Source organism: Papio anubis, chromosome 2 (genome assembly GCF_008728515.1).
Source record: "Papio anubis isolate 15944 chromosome 2, Panubis1.0, whole genome shotgun sequence".
Lineage (NCBI taxonomy): Eukaryota > Metazoa > Chordata > Mammalia > Primates > Cercopithecidae > Papio > Papio anubis.
Window position 1 is genome coordinate 177,518,629 of NC_044977.1, and position 18,275 is coordinate 177,536,903.

The following is an 18,275-nucleotide window of genomic DNA, read 5'->3' on the forward strand; positions in this document are numbered from 1 at the left end:
ATCTTGGCTCACTGAAACCTCTGCCTCCTGGGTTTCTCTCCTGGGAAATAGACCCCTCCCTGGTAGATGGAGTGTGGTTTGTACAAACATGGAGGAAAGGAATGGGAGGCAGCCACCTTTAAAAACCAGCTACTACACTCTGCTCCCTGTCCTGCTTGCTCTTTAACAGGTTTCTCCTGGGAGCACTTTCTAAATGAAATCACCTACACATAAACTCTCGTCTCAGAATCTTGCCTCTGGGAAACCTGACCCTAAGATAAAGGTTATTTCAATCCAAAGATTTCAGCCTCCTATTCTGGGAAGGTTTGTTACTAACATGAACTAAATCCAAGTCTCCATCCTGACATCTGCAAAATCCCAGGAGCAAGCATTATAGCTCTAAATCAGGGGATCCCCAATTTGGGATGCTCATTACAAACACTTGGGAGCTCAAGGAAAAAAAAAAAAAAAAAAAACCCTTAATGTTTGGGACCTACTCCAGGGATTCTGAATTCCTTGGGCTGGAATAAGATGTATGCATGGATATTTTTGGTATTTTTTTAAAGTTCCCCTGGTAATTCTAATGTGCAGTTCAGGTTAGGAACCACTGTTCTGGCTGGGTACAGTGGCTCACCCCAGTAATCCCAGCACTTTGGGAGGCCCAGGTGGGTGGATCACGAGGTCAAGAGATTGAGACCATCCTGGCCAACATGGTGAAACCCCGTCTATACTAAAAATACCAAAATTAGCTGGGCGTGGCGGCACATGCCTGTCGTCCCACCTACTCAGGAGGCTGAGGCAGGAGAATCACTTGAACCCAGGAGGCAGAGGTTTCAGTGAGCCAAGATCGCACCATTGCACTCCAGCCTGGCGACAGAGCGAGACGCCATCTCAAAAAAAAAAAAAACAAAAACAGAAACAAACCACTGTTGTAAGTGGTTCAAGCTATGAAGACTGCGTGTGGGAAAAGGAGGATGAAAATACCACAAGGTATCCTGTGAAGGCAAAAAATAAATAACCCTTAACCAAATTACCCCTTGCCCTGGGGCCAAAATCTTATAGCTGCCATCAGATAACATGGGTTGCAAATCTGGTTTTCAAATCCAGTTGCTGTAGGTCTAGGAGCAGAGTGACTTCTTTTACACCTCTTGTCTGAATAAAAGTCACATACATATGCTCTACTAGTTCAGTTTGGAAAAATAAATTCTAGCCATTGTGTACCCTTTGCCTTATGGCCTACAGTGTATTAAATATTATTTCTAAATCCTACTAGAGTTTTATAGAAATAGTAATATCTAGCCTTCTCTTTACTAGGGACAAAGAACAATCTTGGTTATATTAGCACCTGAGTTGGAAAAAACAACTTTTGGTGCCATTTATTAAACTTCAAGAGTGAAATCTGATTATTAAAGTTCCACAGTGTAAAAGAATATTTCAGAGTATAAAGAACTCGCAAACACTTTTCCTGGCTAATTCCACAATCAATAGGACAATATTTTCCCTTTTCTTCTTGCTGAGTCTCTTACTCTTTAAATGATACAGAGGAGAGCGTATTCTAACTTCCTGTAATTACCTTTTCTTGTTAAACTTTATCCTTAGTCCTAATTCTCAATTTGGTTTCTATAATCACTGGCTTTTATTCTATAAAACTTTGTTTTGTAATTAGCAAGATAGAGATCAATGTAACACAAAATATGTGCTAACACAGAACCAGGTTTTGCTCTTCCATGCATGAATGCCAAGTGTAGAGAAGATAACCTGCAAAAACAGTTGAAGGGAAACTTGATCTCATCCCGGAAATAACAGCCTCCTCTTTCATGGGAGGCAGCAATCTTAAAATGTTGCATTTCAACACTGTACTTCCACTTCTTGCAGGAATTATAACTTTGTAACGTCTCCGAAATGGTGATATGTCTTATAATTGTCAACGTTTAATTGGCAGGTTTTTTTCCTTCATAGTGGTAAATAAAATAATAGTGTACCTTAAAACTGACAATGTCTTAGTTCGGATGAAATATGGCAATCCGCATTCACCCAGCTAAAGAAAGCATGGTATAAATTTCAAATTAAAATGCAGATATGTGAAAGGCAAAGAGAAAAATGGAATTTCCTGTCGAATGCAGCCGCTTTTGAACCCTCTCAGGAGCAAACAGCAATAACGAAAGCTTGGAGTGCTAGACGCAGGTCACTGCATATACCCTCTTTCTCATCTATTGCAATTTTGAGCATATTGCCTACATTTAGGATAATCTATAAGAAGCTATCTCAACAGTATGTGTTTTTTTGTTTTGTTTTGTTTTGTTTTTTAAGATGGCTGATTAGAGGCATTGTAAGCATGCCTCATCCACTGAGAAGTACCAAAAAAGTGTGTAGACAGTCTTTTCTTCTTTTTTTTCTTTTTTTCTTTTTTTTGAGATGGAGTCTTGCTCTGTCACCAGGTTGGAGTGCAGTGGCGCAACCTCAGCTCACTGCAACCTCCGCTTCCCGGGCTCAAGCGATTCTCCTTCCTCAGCCTCCTGAGTAGCTGGGGTTACAGGCACCTGCCACCATGCCCAGCTAATTTTTGTTTTTTTAGTAGAAATGGGGTTTCACCATGTTGGCCAGGATGGTCTTGATCTCCAGACCTCCTGATCCGCCCACCTCTGCCTCCCAAAGTGCTGGGATTACAGGCAGGAGCCACCGTGCCCGGCCAACATTCACATTTTAAATATATTATCCAAGGTGGAACATGGGAGTTTGACAGAAAAAAAAAATGATAGGAAACACTAAAATCTAGGAAGGAGAAGGAAAATGTGCAGCTTGTGTGGCTATGATTGGCCCCAAACTGGTAGTGAATTACTTAGTACAGCGGAAGGTGAGTGAGTGTCTTCCTGCAATTTACCTTCTCACTTGGGAATTCTACTATCCAGGCCATAGGAGAAACACTTTGACTCTCCCAAGCCCTGATTCTGACTTGGGAGCAGCCAGGAGACCGTGGGAAGGAACTCCAAGGAGGGAACACACCTTGGGTCTCACACTCTGGGACCTGAGGAGCTACAATAAAACACCATTCTTGATCCTTGCTTTTAGCAGACTATGCTCAGTCCTGGGAACCAGTGGCACCAGTCCCGGGCATTGGGGAAACTCAGGCTGCTGCTTCCAGAGCCGGGGCATGGGGCCAAAGTAGGAGTGTGGGGGCGGTTTTTGCAAACAGGACTGGGAAGCAAGTGTGCTGTGGGCTGCAGCTGCTGGTGCTAGATGTGGGCAACTCCTCCACTTGTCCCGAGCAAGACAAGAGTTGCTGCAGAAGCTTGGACATGGAACTGGGCAGGGGGCCCCCATGGCCCAGGGCTGAGTTCCGGGCTAGGCATGAACTACCAGGTCTGACTGAACAGCCAGGATGGGGGACGGATCCCCCAGCTGCAACAGCCAGGATGGGGGAGGGAGCCCTACAAGCACTGGGGTATGAAAAGGATGAAAGTCCCCCAGCTGCTGGCCAAGGGTGGGGCTGCTGAGACTGCTGGAACTGGCCACCCCCACCACATGGTAAGACCTCACTGTAGTGCTGGTTGCCCCTCACCCAAGCATTTCTCCAGGGCCTAAGGATCACCCCACCCCACCCCCAACTCCTCAACACAGCTAGTCCATGCACTTATCATTGGGGAACCTATGTACAAGTTTGCCTGGTCTGGCTCTGCTTGGCTTCACTCCACCATCTAAGACAGAGTGCAGGATCCATGGTCCTGGGGGTTCCATAACCCAGTCCATCACCTGGGGCTCCTAAGCACTTATTCTAGGGGACAGAGGCTGGGCACAAAGAACATATCACTACCACCTCAAGCACCTGCAGGTACTTGCTTCTACCTGCAAGCACCACCTAGTGGCCTGGAAGTCAGCCCGCATGGCCCATTGCAACAACTGCCAACACAAAAGCACAGCACTTGGGAATCAGAAGAGCATCTCGCCACTACTGCTGCCACCATTGCCCACATCATGCAACTGCTCAGGAACTCAAGAGCCTGCTCACCCACCCAGTCCACCACTACCACAACCAGCATTGAGAAAGGCACCCAGAGGCCCAAGAATCAGCCTGCTTGGAACCACCAATACAAGTGTCAGAATACACTGCCACAGAGCACAAGGATAGACATACTGAGCCCCACTGAAACCTAAAGACAGACCAATCTGGCATTTCAGACCCTAGCACAAGTTCACCACAGCCTCCACCAATAACCGCACCCTAACACGCCAAGGAAACCACAGATACCACTGACGCTATTTATAGCCAATGAAATTGTAGTAGTCTTCCCTACCCCATGCACCCAAAAGCAAAGCCAAAGGGTCCTACCCAAACAACATCATAGTCACATATTCAGGAAAAAGCCCCCTCAATGAAGGAAAATTCAAAAAATAAAGAGAAGCAAATGCTGTAAAGACATAAGAAACATGAAAAAGCAATATGACACCCTCATAGGAACATAATAATTCTCCAGCAATAGATCCTAACCAAAAAGCAATGCTCAAAATGCCAGATAAAGAATTCAAAATATTTATTTTTGGAAGTTCAGTGATGCAAGAGAAATATGAAAAGCAATACAAACAGCTCAAAAATCAATACAGGAAATAAGTGAAAAATGTATCAAAGAGATAAATATCTTTTTAAAAAAACAGACATTCTGGAACTGAAAAAGTCATCAAAGCAAGAACAAAAGGCAATCGAAAGCTGCAAAAATAGACTAGGCCAAGCAGAATAGAGAATTTCAGAACCTGAAGACAAATATTTTGAAATAATCTGGTCAGACAAAAAATAAAGAAAAAATGTTTTTCAAAAAATGAACAAAGCCTTTGAGATACTCGGGACTACATAAAGCAACTGAATGTATTAATTGTTAGTATCCCTGAGAGTAAAGAGAAATTGAAAGGCTTAGAAAACCTACTTAACAAAGTAGTAAATGAAAACCTCATAATTCTAGAAAGAGATTTAGACATCCAAATATAGGAGGCTCAATGATCCCCAGAAAATACAATGCAAAAAGTACTTCACCACGGCCTATTGCAATTCAAGCTGTCTAAAGTCAAAGTGACAGTACAAATTCTAAAATCAGCAAGAGAAAAACATTTTATCACCTATGAAGGAAACTCTATCGGACTAACAGCTAACTTCTCAGCAGAAACTTTACAGACCAGGAGAAAATGGGATGATATATTCAAAGTACTAAAAGAAAAACACTGTTAGCCAAGGATACTATGTCCAGAAAAATTATCTTTCATAAATAAGGGAAAAATAGTATTTCCCAGACAAGCAAAAGTGAGGAAGTTCATCACCTCTAGACCAGTCCTCCAATAAATGCTTAAGAAAGTTCTATACTCAGAAGCAAAAGATTATTAATAGCTACCATCATGAAAACACTCAAAAATATAAAAGCCATAGATAGAGCAAACAAACAAGGAAGAGGAAATACTCAAATGTTACCACTGTAGAATACTAACAAACTACAATAGTAAATAATAAGAGAGAAATAAAGGGAAAAAATGACATATAAAATTACCAGAAATCAAGTAACAAAATAACAGGAATAAGCCCTGATATATCAGTAATAACCCTAAATGTAAACAAATTAAACGTTCCATTTAAAAAAATACAGACTTGCTCAGTGGATTTTTTTAAATGACTTGAGTATAGGCTGCCTACAAGAAATTCGTCTCATCTGTAAAAACACATACAGACTGAAAGTAAAGGCATGGAAAAAGAAACTATATGCAAACAGAAACCAAACTTAAGCAGAGTAGTTATATCAGATAAAATAGACTTTAAGTCAAAAACAGTAAAAAGAGACAAAGAATCTCATAGGATCCAATATCTCATTATAGGATCCAATATCTCATTATGGATCCATAAAAGGATCCATTCAGTAAGAAGATATAAAAATTCTAAACATATGTACCCAAAACTGAAGCACCCAGATTTATAAAGCAAATATTATTAGAATTAAAAGAAAAGACAGACTCCAATACAACAATAGACAGGGATTTCAACACCCCATTCTCAGCATAAGACAGTTCATCTAGACAGAAAATTAACACGGAAATATTGAATTTAAACTGTACATTAGACCAGAAGGACCTAAAAATCATTTACAGAACATTTCATCCAGTGGCTTTATAATACATATTTTTCTCATCAGCATATGGAACATTCTCCAGGTTGGACCATATGTTAGAACACAAAACAAGTCTCAACAAGTTTCAAAAAAATTGAAATCATATCAAGTACCTTCTCAGACCACAATGAAATAAAGCTAGATATCAATAGCAAGGAGAACTCTGGAAATGATACAAATACATGAAAATTAAACAATATGCTCCTGAATGACTGAATGAAAGAAATCAAGGAGTAAATAAAAAAATTCTTGAAACAAAAAAAAATCAAAACCCAATATGCCAAAACCTACAGGATACAGCAAAAGCAGTGCTAAGAGGGAAGTTTGTAGCAATAAATGCCTACACCAAAAAAAAAAAAGACTCCAAATAAACAACCTATTGATGTATCTCAAGGAACTGGAAAACAAGAACAAACCAAATCCTATATTAGTGGAAGAACAAAAAGAAAAATCAGAGCAGAACTAAACTGAATAGAGACATACATATATACATACACACACACACACACACACACAGGATCAGTGAAACAAAAAGTTGGTTTTCTGAAAAGATAAACAAAATCAATAAACCACTTGATATACTAACCAGGAAAAAAACGAGAGAAAACCCAATAAAATCAGAAATGAGAAAGGAGATATGATAAATGATACCACAGAATACAAAAGATCATCAGAGACTATTAAGAACAACTATACACTCACCAACTAGAAAACATAGAGGAAACTGATAAATTCCTGGAAATATGCAACCTCCCAAGATTGAACCAGGAAGCAACAGAAGACCTGAACAGTCCAATAATGCATAAAAACATTAAATCCATAACAAAAAAAAAAATCTCTCAACTAAGAAAAGCCCAGGACCAGATATATTCATAGCCAAATTCTATCAAATATACAAAGAATTAATCTCAATCTTTCTGAAACTGTTCCAAAAATCTGAGGAAGTGGGAATTCTTTCTAACTCATTCCACAAGGCCAGTATAACCCTGATACCAAAACCAGACAAGCACACAACAGAACAAAGAAAACTACAGACCAATATCCCTGAATAACACAGACACAAAAATCAACAAAATACTAGCAAATTAAATCCAATGACACATCAGAAAGATAGTATACCACAATCAACTGGGTTTTATACCAGGGATACAAAGATGGTTCAACATACATAAATCAATAAACATGATACATTACATAAACAGAATTAAGGGCAAAATCCATATAATCATCTCAATAGATGCAGGAAAACCATTTCACAAAATTCAGTATCCCTTCATGATAAAAAAAAAAAACCCTCAACAAATTAGTCATAGAAGAAACGTACCTCAAAATAACAAAGGCCATATACAACAAACCCACAGCCAACATCATACTGAATGAAGAAAAGTTGAAAGCCTTTCCCATAAAAATTGGAACAAGACAAGGGTGCCACCCTATTCAACATAGTACTGGCAGTACTGGCCAGAGTAATTAGGCAAGAGAAAGAAATAAAAGACATCCATATGGGAAGAGAGGAAGTCAAATTGTCTCCATGTAATTTGGAAAACCTAAAAACACCACCAAAAACCCTTAGTTTGATAAACGAATTTAGTAAAGTTGCGAGGTACAAAAACAATGTCCAAAAACCAGTAGCATTCCTATACACCAATAACAATCTAGCTGAGAATCAAGAGGCAATCACATTTACTATAAAAATAGTATAAAAATAGCTATAAGAATATAAAATACCGGGGGAGAGGTTCTGGCTGGTTGTGCCCTTGCAAGCTGCAGCTGTGATCGCTGCGGTAGGCCCAGAAGTGTATCTTGACTCATAAATTGAAGAAGCCAGTGGTGCTGCAAGTGTTCTTTTGGGGTAGTGTCTGGGATCCAGTGCAAGTCAAATCATTGTTCAAATAAGGTGTAATTGAAAAGTGATCCTCTCTACAGAGCCATCAAAAACAAGTAAATCTGAGTCTGGATCTCGCTCTTCTCGTTCAGGATCTGCATCAAGATCTCGTTCTCATTCATGTTCGAAGTCTCAGTATCTAAGCCGATCTGTCTCTGGTTCAAGGAAGTGCAGGCTGAGTGCTAGGTCTGGTTCCAGATCATATTCTCCAGCTCATAACAGAGAAAGAAACCACTCAAGAGTATATTGGAATCGAGATTTCCGAGGTCACAACAGAGGCTATAGAAGGCCCTATTATTTCCGTGGGTGCAACAAAGGCTTTTATCCATGGGGCCAGTATAACCAAGGAGGCTATGGAAACTACCACTCAAATTGGCAGAATTACCAGCAAGCATACAGGCCGTTGAAGATTCCAGTCCCCAGCGAGAAGGTCCCCTTCACCAAGGTCCAGGAGCCATTCTAGAAACTCTGATAAGTCGTCTTCTGACCAGTCAAGGCGCTCCTCATCCTCCCGTTCTTTCCTCCAACCATAGCCAAGTTGAATCTTCTAAGCACAAGTCTGCAAGGGAGAAAAGGTCCTCTTCCAAGGATAGCTGGCCATGTCAGGCTGCCGGGGGTAACCAGGGAGATGAGGCCAAGGAACAGACATTCTCTGGAGGCACCTCTCAAGATACAAAAGCATCTGAGAGCTCGAAGCCATGGCCAGATGCCACCTACGGCACTGGTTCTGCATCAGGGGCCTCAGCAGTTTCTCAGCTGAGTCCTTGGGAGTGAGGCCCAGCTCTCAAAAGCCCCCTCCAGTCTGTGCTGGTGAGGCAGCGGTCACTCCATCCTACCCCCTGCCAAAACCTAGTCCTCCACTTCCCAGCACATCCCAGATGAGTTCAACTCTGCTGAGCGGTGCTGAGTATCAGCCTGGGACACACCAAGGTCAGTTCGACCACGGTTCCTGGGTCCCTGAGTCCATCCAAAAAGAGCCCTGTGGGTAGGAATTCACCATCCATTGGCTCCACATATGTCTCCTCTCAGAAGCAGGAGAGTGCTGCTCCAGGAGGAGCAGCCTATACAAAGAGGTATCTAGAAAAGCAGAAGACAGAATAGAAAAGACAAGGAACAGAAACAAACAAATACAGATAAAGAAAAAATTAAAGAGAAAGGGAGATTCCCTGTTACAGGCTTGGGTGATGGAAAAATGAAATCTGATTCTTTTGCTCCCAAAACTGATTCTGAGAAGCCTTTTTGGGGCAATCAGTCTCACAAAAGGTATAAGCACCGAGATGACTTTGAGAAGCAGATGGCTGACTTCCACAAGGAAGAGATGGATGATGAAGGTAAGGACAAAGCTAAGGGAAGGAAGGAGTCTGAGTTTGATGATGAACCCAAAATACGTTTAAAGTCATAGATGCAAACAAAAACCAGGAGGAGGAGAAGTCAGGCAAATGGGAGGGCCTGGTATATGCACCTCCAGGGAAGGGAAAGCAGAGGAAAACAGAGGAGATGGATGAGGAGTCTTTCCCAGAAAGATCCAAAAAGGAGGACTGGGGCAAGACAACCGAAGGTGGGCACAGGGTCTTTGTACCTGAGAAGAATTTCTGAGTGACTGCTTACAAACCTGTCCAGGAGAAAAGCTCATCGCCTCCCCTAAGAAAGACTTCTGAGAGCCAAGACAAGCTGGAAGTGAAAGACTTTTCCACAGGGAAGTCTTCCTTTTCCATTACTCGAGAGGCACAGGTCAATGTCCAGATGGACTCTTTTGATGAGGACCTTGCAGGACCCAGTGGCTTATTGGCTCAGGAACACAAGCTTTGCCGAGATCTAGTCCATAGCAACAAAAAGGAACAGGAGTTTTGTTCCACTTTCCAGCACATACAGTCAGCTCAGTCTCAGCGTAGCCCTTCAGAACTGTTTGCCCAATGTATAGTGACCATTGTTCACCATGTTAAAGAGCATCACTTTGGGTCCTCAGGAATGACATTACATGAACGCTTTACTAAATACCTAAAGAGAGGAACTGAGCAGGAGGCAGCCAAAAACAAGAATAGGCCAGAGATACACAGAAGAATAGATGTTTCCCCCAGTACCTGTCTACAAGGCTGAGGGAAAATACAAAGATGATCCTGTTGATCGCAGCCTTGATATTGAACATCGTAAGAGATTTTTGTTTTCTTTTTTTTTAGACGGAGTCACGCTCTGTCGTCCAGGCTGGAATGCTGTGGCATGATCTTGGCTCACTGCAACCTCTGCCTTGCAAGTTCAAGGGATTCTTGTGCCTCAGCCTCCCAAGTAGCTGGGATTACAGGCATGTGCCACCACCCCCAGCTAATTTTTGTATTTTTAGTGGAGATGGGGTTTCACCATGTTGGCCAGGATGGTCTCAATCTCCTGACCTCATGATCCACCCACCTCTGCCTCCCAAACTGCTGGGATTACAGGTGTGACCCACAGCGCTCAGCCAGGAGAGAGATCTTAAATGAGGTAAATCAAGAGAATCAGTGGATTCCTGAGACTCCAGCCCCTCAAGGGACAGCTCAGCTGAGAAAACAGAGAAAACTCATAAAGGATCAAAGACGCAGAAGAAGCACCGGAGAGCAAGAGACAGGTCCAGATCCTCTTCCTCTTCTTCCCAGTCATCTCACTCCTACAAAGCAGAAGAGTACACTGAAGAGACAGAGGAAAGAGAGGAGAGCACCACGGGCTTTGAGAAATCAAGACTGGGGACCAAAGGCTTGGTGGGTCCAAGTGAAAGGAGGTGGCAGAACTGGAGGAACCTTTCCATTTCGAGCCAGAGGAAGAGGCTGGTGCAGAGGCAGCTACTCTGGGAACAATAACAACAACAGCAACAGTTTTCAGAAAAGAAACCGAGAAGAGGAGTGGTACCCCGAGTACACACCCAAAAGCAAGAAGTATTACTTGCATGATGACCATGAAGGTGAAGGCAGTGAGAAGTGGGTGAGCTGGGGCCAGGTGGAGGAGCCTTTCCTCGGGATCGGGTCCTGTTCACGTTCCAGAAATCAAGTACCAGCCCCAAGTTGGCCCAGGACAAGTTCAGTGGGGGAGGAAAGGGAGATTGAAGATGATGAGAGTGAGACAGAGAACTGAGAAGAGAAGGACAATTTACAACCCACAACCGAGTAGGGGCCACTCTTGACGGGATTCCTTGCCCAGGGGAGAGAGGCGCTGGGAAGATGGCTGGTGAGGAGCTAAATAGAGGAACCTCAAGAAGATTCTGAAAATCCTACCCCACCCCTCACCAGCCATGCAGATTGTACTACCATGGAAGGCATCCCTGGCACTGCCTCCCACTGGACAGAGGAGGCTGGCTGTGGAACCCAAGGGTTAGGCCCAGCTTTTGAGCAGAACACAACTCATTGGGCTTTAGCTGTTTTTCTCATTTGTCGTTGGTGTGTGGGGGTGGGGGCAGGGGTTAGGGCAGGAGAGCAATGCTTGAATTTTTGTTTCCTATTAGAAACCAACAGTTTTGTTCTGAAGTTCATTTCATCTGGAGCTAGGAAGACTAATTTGATGATTTTCAATCTCTTCTCCCCATCCTGATTTTAAAAGCCGTTCTTTTTTTTCTTTTTTTTTTTTTTTTTGGCATATGTAGTAATATTAGAAACATTTAATTTGGGAAACTTTGATTCTTAAAAGAGAAAACAAAGCATGTGAATAAACTTTGAAGTGTTCACCTCAGTTTGGGATCAAATTGCTTGGATCTTTGTAAAAACCAGTTTCGTATGTCAAGGAGGAGTTTAAGGCCTTTCTGACGACCTTGTGTTCCCCTTTTCTGCACAGCCATGTATCACGTGGAGTTGCTCCTAACCACACCCCACGTGCCCTTGAGCCCTATTTCCTGATTTCTTCTGGGATGGACTTCCCATTCTCCACCAGCAGCTCCAGTATCCCAAACTTTCTAGTCCTGCTGATCCTTCCAGCAACGGGGTGGAAACTGGAGGGCAGTATCTGGTCTGTTTTCTAAGAAACTTATGAGTTCTATTATCTTTACAAATGTAAGATGAAAAAATAATTTTTTCAATATTTTTATTAATCTTTTTATAAAATGAAAAGAAATTCATGATCAATTAAGGAAAGTGGTTATGGTTGGGTGGTTCATGGGGTTTTTTGGGGTCTTTAGTTAGTTTTTCTTTCTTTTTCTTTTTTGTCTTTTTAACTTTAAGGTGTTTAAGTTGAAGCATTCTCAGATGTTTGCGGGGAAAATATCCTCTTAAAATGGGTCCTTGTGCTTTTGCCTTCAAGGGAGATGGTCCTGGGCGAGTGAATCACAGGGCATTTATGCATATGTATATGCAGACTGCCCCCACCTCTTCTCCTGAGACTTTCCTCTTGGGTTGTTGTGCTGCTTTCCTCTACTTTGCTACATTTCTATAGTTAAGTTAGTTTTACTTGAATGATTCATGTTTAGGGGGGAAATGAAAATCTCCCTTAAAATTTGTTTCAACTCCTCCTGCAAATAAAATAAATGAAGTAGTAGATTTTGTGTGTGTGTGTGTGTGTGTGTGTATAATACCTTAATAAATAAATTTAACCGAGGTGGTAAAACATCTCTATGAGGAAAACCATAAAACACTGATGAAAGAAACTGTGGATGACACAAACAAATGAAATACATCCCATGCTCATGGAGTAAAAGAATTAATATTGTTAAAATGACCATACTTCCCAAAGCAATCTATAGATTCAATGCAATTTCTATCAAAATGCAAACACCATTTTTCACATAATTAGAGAAATAATCCTAAAATTCATATGGAACTAAAAAAGAACCTGAATAGCCAAGGCAATCCTAAGCAAAAAGAACTAAGCTGATGGCATCACATTACCTGACTTCAAATTATATTACCAGGATATGGTAACCAAAAAAAACATGGTACTGGTAAAAAAAAATAGACACACGGATGGATGGAACAGAAAGAATACCCAGAAATAAAGCCACATATTTACAGCCAATTAATCTTTGACAAAACTGACAAAAACATACTGGGGGAAAGGACACCCTTTTCAATAAATGGTACTAGGATAATTGGATTGCCATATGTAGAAGAATGAAACTGGATCCCTATCTCTTACTACATACAAAAATTAATGAAAAAATGAATTAAAGACTTAAATGTAAGACCTAAAACTATAAAAATACTAGAATAAAACCTAGAGAAAACTCTTTCATATGTTGGTCTAGGCAAATAATTTATGACTAAAACCTCAAGAACACAGGAAACAAAAACAAAAGTAGACAAATGGAATTTAATTAAACTAACAAGTTTCTTCATGGGAAAAGAAATAATCAACAAAGCGAAAAGACAAGCCACAGAATAGGAGAAAATATTTGCCAACTATTCATCTGATGAGGGACTAATACCCAGAATATACAAGGTACTCAAACAACTCAACATCAACAACAAAAACAACAGATATTCCCATTAAAAAGTGGCAAAGCCTGTGCCCCATAAATATATACACCTACTATGCACCTGCAAAAATTAAAAATAAGGCCAGGCATGGTAGATAGCTCATGTTTGTGTACTTTGGGAGGCCGAGGCGGGCTGATCACTTGAGGTCAGGACTTTGAGACCAGCCTGGCCAATATGGTGAAACCCTATGTCTACAGGGTTAGCCAGACGTGGTGGTGCACACCTGTAATCCCAAATACTGGGGAAGCTGAGGCACCAGAATCACTTGAACCAGGAGGCAAAGGTTGCAGTGAGCTGAGATCACAATACTGCACTCCAGCCTGGACAACAGAGCGAGACTCTGTCTCAAAAAAATTGTAATAATAATTTAAAACAATTTAAAAAATGGCTGGGCATGGCGGCTCATGCCTGTAATCCCAGCACTTTGGGAGGCAGAGAAGGGCGGGTCACCTAAGGTCAGGAGTTCAAGACTAACCTGGCCAACATGGTGACACCACGTCTCTACTAAAAATACAAAACTTAGCTGGGCGTGGTGGTGAGTGCCTGTAATCCCAGCGACTTGAAAGGCTGAGGCAGGACAATCGATTGAATCTGGGAGGCGGAGGCTACAGTGAGCCGAGATCACACCACTGCACTCCAGCCTGGGGGACAAGAGCAAGACTCCATCTCCAGAAAATAATAATTATAAAATTAAATTAAATTAAAATAATTAAAATTTTTAAAAAGTGGCCAAGGGCATGAATAAATATTTTTTCAAAAGAAGACATACAAACGGCCAAAACATGTATTTTTAAATGCTCAACTTCACAAATCATCATCCCCTGTCAGATGAATAGTTTGCAAATAGTTGCAAATTAAAACCACAATGAGATGAAATCACCTTACCCAGTCAGAATAGCTATTATTAAAAAGACAGCAAATAACAGATGTTGGGAAGTATTTGAAGAAAAGGGAATTCTTATATACTCTTGGTGGGAATTTAAATTAGTACAACCTACATGGAGAACAGTAGGGAGATTTCTCAATCTGTTAAAGGAATCTAGCCAAAGGAAAGGAAATCAATTTATCAAGGAGATACCTGCACTTGTATGTTTATTGCAGCACTATTGACAATAGCAAACATATGGAATCAACCTAAATATCCATGAATGGATGGATGAATAAAGAAAATGTGGTATATATATACAATGGAATACTATAAAGCCAAAAAAAATGAAATTATGTCTTTTACAGCAACATGAATGGAATTGCAGGTCATTATCTTAAGTGAAACAAGCCAAACACAGAAAGTCAAATATGATATACTCTCATGCATAAGTGAGTGCTAAAAAATATATATGCATGAATATAGAGAGTGGAATGATAGATAATGGAGACCCAAAAGGGTGGGAGGATGAGAGGGGGAGGATGATGAGAAATTATTTAATGGGTACAATATATAGTATTCAGGTGATGGATACATTAAGTCTCTGACTTGACCGCTACGTATAATCTATGCACGTAAAAAAACTGCACTTGTACCCCATATTATACAAATAATTTAAAAAGAAAGTATAGATTCAAGGTCATAAATGTGGCAATTACCAAGATGACATTTGGTTGGATTCCTGTGACGCACTCCTCTGTTTCACAAGAACTGCCTTTGGGACTTAAATGTCAATAAGGGATCCAAGAGAGGAGTGTGAAAATTTTTAAACTTTACTGAGAATAATCTTTAGCATCTGTTACACATGTTAATCCCAGGTCCTCACCCCAGATCTTTTGATTTAGAAGCTCTGAGAGTGGTGGGTGATGAACAAGCTTTACAGGTGATTCAGATGCATACCAATGCTGAACTGCACGGCAGTGGTGGTTTTAGAGTTCTAGGCACAGTATGGCATGCACACTGGCTCATTGGTGGTGAGATATCCTTAGCCCAGTATGTGTTGAGAGCTGATCCCCACATGTCCGGATTCACCTGACTGCCTGCTCACACTGCTCAGTAGGCATCTCTTGAGCTCATAGCTTCTCAAGCCAACTCTGTTTTCCTGGTGATCTGTCTGTTTTCTGCCTTCTGTGTGAACTACCGATGTCCCAAAACCTGGGACACGTATGTCAAATGCTCTAAAAAAATACCTTTTCAATGAAAAGGAACTAAAGCCTAAAGTGTTTTAGTTAAAAAGAGTAAGGGGTCAAGAAAATTTGGATTAATACTTATTTATTTGCCAAATAATTTTCATTTTCAACAGCCACACAGAAGCTGCCTTTTTCGCTAGATGTGGGATTATAATCAATCCTAACACCCTCTGCCTTCACTCCATTTAATATCTATTATAAACAGTGGGTGTGATAGACTGAATAATCACCCCCACCAAAGATGTTGCTCTAGTCTGTTCAGGCTGCCACAACAAAATACCATGGAACGGGTACCTTATAGACAACAGATATTTATTTCTTACAGTGCTGGAGACTGGCAAGTTTCAAGTCACGGTGCCTGCAGATTCAGTGACTGGTGAGGGCTCGCTTCCTGGTTCTTAGATGCCTGTCTTTTTACTGTGTCCTCACGTGGCAGAAAGGCAAAGGTGCTCTCTGGGACCACTTTTATAAGGGCACTAACCCCATGTATGAGGGATCCACCCTCATGACCGGATTATCTTCCAAAAGCCCCACTTCCTAATACCATCACATTGGAGATCAGGTTTCAACATAAACATTCTCTCTGTAGCATATATCCATGTTCTAATCTTTGGAGCTTGTGAATATGTTACCTTATATTATCAAAAAGACTGTAGATGTGACTAAGTTAAGAGTCTTGAGAAGGAGAATTTTGCCTGGATTATCCAGGTTGGCCCAGTGTAGTCATAGGGATCCTTTCAAAAGGGAGGCAGGAGGATCAGAGTCAGAGAGAGAGAAGATGTAAGGATGGAAGCAGAGATCAGAGAGGTGAGAAACGCTATGCCACTGGCTTTGAATCTAGAAGAAGGAGCCTTTAATTGAGGAATATGGAGTGCTGCTAGAAATTAGAAAAGGAAAAGAAAGGAATTCTCCCTTACGGCCTCCAGAAGGAACGCAAGCCTGCTGACATCTTGTATGTAGACCAATGGTACCCACCCAGAACAGTAAGATTATAAATTTATGTTGTTTTTAAGCCAAATTCATAATAGTTTGTTATAGCAGCAATTGAAAATTAATAGAGTGGGGTTTTAAATTATGTTTCTTATGACATGGCTTAAAATTCTCTGAGCAAACAGGAACCTTTGGGAGACCCAAGGGAGAATAATTTACGTGGAGTCTGAGACACATTGACACTGATTTTTCTTATTTCTTGAAAGCAGATGGGATTAACCAACTATGACTTTGATTCTTAACAAATGCCAAAGTCTCTGGGCCCATTCCAGGAGATGAGCTGTATTTTGCAATCAAGCAGGAGAACCTACAAGTCTCCTTTAAAACTCACTTGTGTTTAAAAAGCATGCTTGCTTGCTTCTGGGATATGTATAGATTTCTGTTTAGTGGAAAGCGTACCCATCTGCATTCAAAAGAAGATACAAAGAAGCATGGCCCCTTAGTTTCTGTCCTACATGAGACAATGAAAGGGCTAAATAACCCGTAAGAATTCCTGGGTGTTGGCCAGGCGCAGTGGCTCCCAGCACTTTGGGAGGCCGAGGCAGGCGTATCACGAGGTCAGGAGATCAAGACCATCCTGGCTAACATGGTGAAACCCCTTCTCTACTAAAAAAAAAAGATAGAAAAAATTAGCCAGGCCTGATGGTGGGTGCCTGTAGTCCCAGTTACTCAGGAGGCTGAGGCAGGAGAAGGGTGTGAATCCGGGAGGCGGAGCTTGCAGTGAGCCAAGATCACACCACTGCACTCCAGCCTGGGCAACAGAGTGAGACTCCATCTCAAAAAAAAAAAAAAAAAGAATTCCTGAGTGTTCATAAAGGGATGCTTTTTAGACTGTAGGCAATGCCTTTTGCTGTCTCATTCACTGTTCTGTCTCTTGCCCTTTCCTTCTCTCCTACTCATGTACCCCAATAAGGTTTTCCTGCACCAATTCTGAAGCTTTGGAAGACTTCAGATGATCTTTAACATCAGGAAAAGGATGGAAACTTTGAGGTAAAGTACCACATTGCGTCTGTTGTCTTTCAGCCCTACACTTCCCCTTTTATGCCCTTTTCTCACCAGCAGGGCAGAAAGCCTGCAAATTACATTTGTCAGACCTACTTTCCACCTAGCTTCCTGTCAGATGCTACCAATGGGAGGCTCTGGCAGGAGTTTGGAAGGTGAGAGTAAGGAAGAAATATTTTTTCTTCTTGTGCTTCTTGCAGAGGATGCAGCAACAAATGAGGAAGGAGTCTCAGCAGCAAAAGGTGGTAGCCATGGACAAATGTGACTTCTGGGTTTCTGCCAACTTTGTTCTAACACCACCACATTGTGTACTCTGAGCAACACCTCTTTCTCTTTGCTCTTTTGGACCTAGAGGTGATATCTGTTTCCTGCAGCTACTGATCTTTGAAAAATCTTACCTTCCCCTTTTTCTCGCCTGGCTCTTCTAACACCTTTACAATCAACTGCCTATTTAAAAACCTAGAGTAGCTTCTGTTTCCTGATCAGATGCAGACTGATAAGATTGCAGATGCAGACTGATAAGATTGCATCTTTCACCTACTTTAGCAAGGGACAAAGGGCAAGTGAAACATTTTTCTCATCTTTACTATCTGTGTTTTGGGAACTGCCATTTCGTTAGGATCAACAGAATCAGAGCAGGGCTTTCCCAGAAAGGGGAGGTGGCTTGAGTTTGGCAGACTGATGGCAAACCAGATTGGAAGCCAGTGTTCTTCCTTAGATACTCATGGTCGTAGGTTA

At 41.4% G+C, this 18,275-nt stretch overlaps 1 pseudogene; it reads left to right on the plus strand.

Moving 5' to 3' along the window:
* The first annotated feature begins 926 nt into the window (after positions 1 to 926).
* On the plus strand, positions 927 to 11,559 carry LOC101025696 (annotated as a pseudogene).
* The last annotated feature ends 6,716 nt before the right edge of the window (positions 11,560 to 18,275 follow it).